The following is a 6,000-nucleotide window of genomic DNA, read 5'->3' on the forward strand; positions in this document are numbered from 1 at the left end:
GTATGTGCTCTACCACTGAGTTACATCCCCACTGCCAGCAAGGAACTGTGAAATCTACCAGATGCTGGCTGGCTGCTTGGGACTAACAGCGCCCAGAACTGACGGTAACTGTCGAATTGGAGTTTCCAAATGGCAGACTTCATTTTAGAGCCACCTGTGTCTGGTTGTCCATAGAAACATGCAGAAAGGCTGCCCCCCCATGCAATTCCCCTGACCAACTAATGAAAAATATCAATATGTTCAAGACTTTTGCTTTTAGAAGCCAGAGATAGGCCCCAGCAGCAGAGCTGGTAGGATATTCCAGCTCAAAACTAACAAGTTACAGAACCTGATCGACTTAGGTTGACAACAGAGGCACATCTGTGGCCACATCCAGTGAAAACAAATTATTTTTAAAGCTAGGCATCATATGCTACAAAGGTACAATGGTGGAGCTATACATTCGGAACCAAAACAATCGACTGAAAAGAAACGCAAGGCAATGCCAATACTTTCACGATTCTGCACCGTTAAAACTGTGGTGTGATGTTTCTCTCTGTGCATTTCTATTTGTAGTGATTGTGAAGGCATACAGGATGTTGACACTGGCAGGGACGTAAACCTCAGTGATATATTATAGGCAGGTTTGCCATACGGGCACCAGCGTTTTCTCAGACAAATAGATATGAATGTCGATGATCCTATAATCATGGCCCGAGTTGCAGTGTGAAATACAAAATAACCGGGACAAAATCACACTGATGTTTATGCAAATGGAGATGCCGGGGATTGAACCCGGGACCTCATACATGCGAAGCATGCGCTCTACCACTGAGCTACATCCCCTCGGTGTGCAGTGGGCCTGTCCTGCAGACATCTTTTCCTGGGAGAATTCTTCCGGTCAAAATATGCTGCCAACTGAAGCACTAGCAAAAGACCAGGGAAAACGGGAGCAAGACTGGAAAAGCACATGGTCAGCTGAAGCAGTGTGCATTATGCTTCTCCATAAGAGATGACTTCCAGGGGAAGTATTCCACCAGAGGATTACCGTGCTCAAAGAGCCATCTCGTGGACAGAGACCATATGACAGTCAAAAAAAGGGAAACAATTGGAGATGCCAGGGATTGGACCCAGGGCCTCATCCATGCAAAGCAAGTGCTCTACCACTGAGCTACATCCCCTCGGTATGCAGTGTGTCTGTCCCGCAGACATAATTTTCAGGGAGAACTCTTCTGGTCAAAACATTCTGCCGAGTGAAGCACTAGCAAAAGAGCAGGGAAAACTGGAGCAAGAATGGAAAACCTCATGGTCACACTGAAGCAGTGTGCATTTTGCTTCTCCATAAGAGATGACTTCCAGGGGAAGATTTCCACCAGAGGATTACTGTGCTCAAAGGGCCATCTAGTGGATAGAGATCATATGACAGTCAAAAAGAGAAACAAGTGGAAATGCCCCAGGTCCTCATACATGCAAAGCATGCGCTCTACCACTGAGCTACATCCCCGCTGAGAGGACGCTTCCTCATCACACCTAAAAGCTTCAGGAGGGAGTGGGCTAAGTAAGGAAAGGGGTTTGCAGTAGTGCATATGAAAAAACATGACAACTGCCAAATTACATCTTACTACTTACAATGACAAAGTTAAAGCGCCAGGTCGATCTCATCACGTTGGTGCCTGAGACATCACATAATGTGACACAGCCATCTCGGATAGATGCCCCAGATTTGAGAAGTGTAGTTATGGAGAAAAAATAAATATATATATATATATATATATGTATGTCTTCAAACACCAAAAATGAGATAGCACCATTTCGCGCAGGAATTCCTCCAGCCGAAAGCCCACATATGTTGCTAGATAGACTGACACCTCTTTCGGATGTCCTTCTGTATTTGCTGGCTAGTGGAAAGCAACGTGGACCCACCACTCTATAGCTCTGCCGTCATGAGTGTCCCTAGCACACTCGGCAGATGTCGCTTCTCTAGGCAGACAAGCAGTGGAATTCTGCGGAAGGTCAATGGTGCTTCCATTGGTTTTGCCACTAGGCGATCCATTGCAGCCCTAGAATGAAGCATAACCCGCTGAATGCATTCAGGGTGTTCTGCGGTGGGAAAGGTCAGAGGGGGTGATAGTTGGTGAGCGTGCACAGCACCTCAGAATGACACCACTGCCTAGCAGGGGGACCGGTGGAGACACTATTTTCAGCCAATGCCCCTCTGTCTGAACGAGTCTGCCTTGTGTCATCCCGGTAAGAGATCAGGCTAACAGGCTTCCAATGAAAAAAGCAGACATCACACTGAAGCATGGTGCACCGTGCATGTCCACAATCATCGGCTCCAAAGAGAAGACGTTCAGGAACAGGATTTAGTATGGCAAAAGAACACATCATCCTAATTCCTATGTACAGGATAAAAAGCCCACAATTGAGGAAAAATATCACATGGAGATGCCTGGGATCGAACCTGTGGCCTCATACTTCCCAAGTATGTGCTCTACCACTGAGTTACATGCCCACTGCCAGCAAGGAACTGTGAAATCTACCAGATGCTGGCTGGCTGCTTGGGACTAACAGCGCCCAGAACTGACGGTAACTGTCGAATTGGAGTTTCCAAATGGCAGACTTCATTTTAGAGCCACCTGTGTCTGGTTGTCCATAGAAACATGCAGAAAGGCTGCCCCCCCATGCAATTCCCCTGACCAACTAATGAAAAATATCAATATGTTCAAGACTTTTGCTTTTAGAAGCCAGAGATAGGCCCCAGCAGCAGAGCTGGTAGGATATTCCAGCTCAAAACTAACAAGTTACAGAACCTGATCGACTTAGGTTGACAACAGAGGCACATCTGTGGCCACATCCAGTGAAAACAAATTATTTTTAAAGCTAGGCATCATATGCTACAAAGGTACAATGGTAGAGCTATACATTCGGAACCAAAACAATCGACTGAAAAGAAACGCAAGGCAATGCCAATACTTTCACGATTCTGCACCGTTAAAACTGTGGTGTGATGTTTCTCTCTGTGCATTTCTATTTGTAGTGATTGTGAAGGCATACAGGATGTTGACACTGGCAGGGACGTAAACCTCAGTGATATATTATAGGCAGGTTTGCCATACGGGCACCAGCGTTTTCTCAGACAAATAGATATGAATGTCGATGATCCTATAATCATGGCCCGAGTTGCAGTGTGAAATACAAAATAACCGGGACAAAATCACACTGATGTTTATGCAAATGGAGATCGGGACCTCATACATGCGAAGCATGCGCTCTACCACTGAGCTACATCCCCTCGGTGTGCAGTGGGCCTGTCCTGCAGACATCTTTTCCTGGGAGAATTCTTCCGGTCAAAATATGCTGCCAACTGAAGCACTAGCAAAAGACCAGGGAAAACGGGAGCAAGACTGGAAAAGCACATGGTCAGCTGAAGCAGTGTGCATTATGCTTCTCCATAAGAGATGACTTCCAGGGGAAGTATTCCACCAGAGGATTACCGTGCTCAAAGAGCCATCTCGTGGACAGAGACCATATGACAGTCAAAAAAAGGGAAACAATTGGAGATGCCAGGGATTGGACCCAGGGCCTCATCCATGCAAAGCAAGTGCTCTACCACTGAGCTACATCCCCTCGGTATGCAGTGTGTCTGTCCCGCAGACATAATTTTCAGGGAGAACTCTTCTGGTCAAAACATTCTGCCGAGTGAAGCACTAGCAAAAGAGCAGGGAAAACTGGAGCAAGAATGGAAAACCTCATGGTCACACTGAAGCAGTGTGCATTTTGCTTCTCCATAAGAGATGACTTCCAGGGGAAGATTTCCACCAGAGGATTACTGTGCTCAAAGGGCCATCTAGTGGATAGAGATCATATGACAGTCAAAAAGAGAAACAAGTGGAAATGCCCCAGGTCCTCATACATGCAAAGCATGCGCTCTACCACTGAGCTACATCCCCGCTGAGAGGACGCTTCCTCATCACACCTAAAAGCTTCAGGAGGGAGTGGGCTAAGTAAGGAAAGGGGTTTGCAGTAGTGCATATGAAAAAACATGACAACTGCCAAATTACATCTTACTACTTACAATGACAAAGTTAAAGCGCCAGGTCGATCTCATCACGTTGGTGCCTGAGACATCACATAATGTGACACAGCCATCTCGGATAGATGCCCCAGATTTGAGAAGTGTAGTTATGGAGAAAAAATAAATATATATATATATATATATATATATGTATGTCTTCAAACACCAAAAATGAGATAGCACCATTTCGCGCAGGAATTCCTCCAGCCGAAAGCCCACATATGTTGCTAGATAGACTGACACCTCTTTCGGATGTCCTTCTGTATTTGCTGGCTAGTGGAAAGCAACGTGGACCCACCACTCTATAGCTCTGCCGTCATGAGTGTCCCTAGCACACTCGGCAGATGTCGCTTCTCTAGGCAGACAAGCAGTGGAATTCTGCGGAAGGTCAATGGTGCTTCCATTGGTTTTGCCACTAGGCGATCCATTGCAGCCCTAGAATGAAGCATAACCCGCTGAATGCATTCAGGGTGTTCTGCGGTGGGAAAGGTCAGAGGGGGTGATAGTTGGTGAGCGTGCACAGCACCTCAGAATGACACCACTGCCTAGCAGGGGGACCGGTGGAGACACTATTTTCAGCCAATGCCCCTCTGTCTGAACGAGTCTGCCTTGTGTCATCCCGGTAAGAGATCAGGCTAACAGGCTTCCAATGAAAAAAGCAGACATCACACTGAAGCATGGTGCACCGTGCATGTCCACAATCATCGGCTCCAAAGAGAAGACGTTCAGGAACAGGATTTAGTATGGCAAAAGAACACATCATCCTAATTCCTATGTACAGGATAAAAAGCCCACAATTGAGGAAAAATATCACATGGAGATGCCTGGGATCGAACCTGTGGCCTCATACTTCCCAAGTATGTGCTCTACCACTGAGTTACATCCCCACTGCCAGCAAGGAACTGTGAAATCTACCAGATGCTGGCTGGCTGCTTGGGACTAACAGCGCCCAGAACTGACGGTAACTGTCGAATTGGAGTTTCCAAATGGCAGACTTCATTTTAGAGCCACCTGTGTCTGGTTGTCCATAGAAACATGCAGAAAGGCTGCCCCCCCATGCAATTCCCCTGACCAACTAATGAAAAATATCAATATGTTCAAGACTTTTGCTTTTAGAAGCCAGAGATAGGCCCCAGCAGCAGAGCTGGTAGGATATTCCAGCTCAAAACTAACAAGTTACAGAACCTGATCGACTTAGGTTGACAACAGAGGCACATCTGTGGCCACATCCAGTGAAAACAAATTATTTTTAAAGCTAGGCATCATATGCTACAAAGGTACAATGGTGGAGCTATACATTCGGAACCAAAACAATCGACTGAAAAGAAACGCAAGGCAATGCCAATACTTTCACGATTCTGCACCGTTAAAACTGTGGTGTGATGTTTCTCTCTGTGCATTTCTATTTGTAGTGATTGTGAAGGCATACAGGATGTTGACACTGGCAGGGACGTAAACCTCAGTGATATATTATAGGCAGGTTTGCCATACGGGCACCAGCGTTTTCTCAGACAAATAGATATGAATGTCGATGATCCTATAATCATGGCCCGAGTTGCAGTGTGAAATACAAAATAACCGGGACAAAATCACACTGATGTTTATGCAAATGGAGATGCCGGGGATTGAACCCGGGACCTCATACATGCGAAGCATGCGCTCTACCACTGAGCTACATCCCCTCGGTGTGCAGTGGGCCTGTCCTGCAGACATCTTTTCCTGGGAGAATTCTTCCGGTCAAAATATGCTGCCAACTGAAGCACTAGCAAAAGACCAGGGAAAACGGGAGCAAGACTGGAAAAGCACATGGTCAGCTGAAGCAGTGTGCATTATGCTTCTCCATAAGAGATGACTTCCAGGGGAAGTATTCCACCAGAGGATTACCGTGCTCAAAGAGCCATCTCGTGGACAGAGACCATATGACAGTCAAAAAAAGGGAAACAATT

At 46.3% G+C, this 6,000-nt stretch overlaps 2 non-coding genes across 2 annotated transcripts; both read right to left on the minus strand.

Moving 5' to 3' along the window:
• Positions 1 to 753: 753 nt before the first annotated feature.
• Positions 754 to 825, minus strand: TRNAA-CGC (transfer RNA alanine (anticodon CGC)). Its single transcript has one exon. It is a non-coding gene; the product is annotated as a tRNA-Ala (tRNA).
• Positions 826 to 5,664: 4,839 nt separating this feature from the next.
• Positions 5,665 to 5,736, minus strand: TRNAA-CGC (transfer RNA alanine (anticodon CGC)). Its single transcript has one exon. It is a non-coding gene; the product is annotated as a tRNA-Ala (tRNA).
• Between the last annotated feature and the right edge of the window lie 264 nt (positions 5,737 to 6,000).

The sequence above is a fragment of the Ambystoma mexicanum genome (genome assembly GCF_040938575.1).
Source record: "Ambystoma mexicanum isolate Mex_15411 chromosome 12 unlocalized genomic scaffold, UKY_AmexF1_1 Mex_chr12_unloc.1, whole genome shotgun sequence".
Classification (NCBI taxonomy): domain Eukaryota; kingdom Metazoa; phylum Chordata; class Amphibia; order Caudata; family Ambystomatidae; genus Ambystoma; species Ambystoma mexicanum.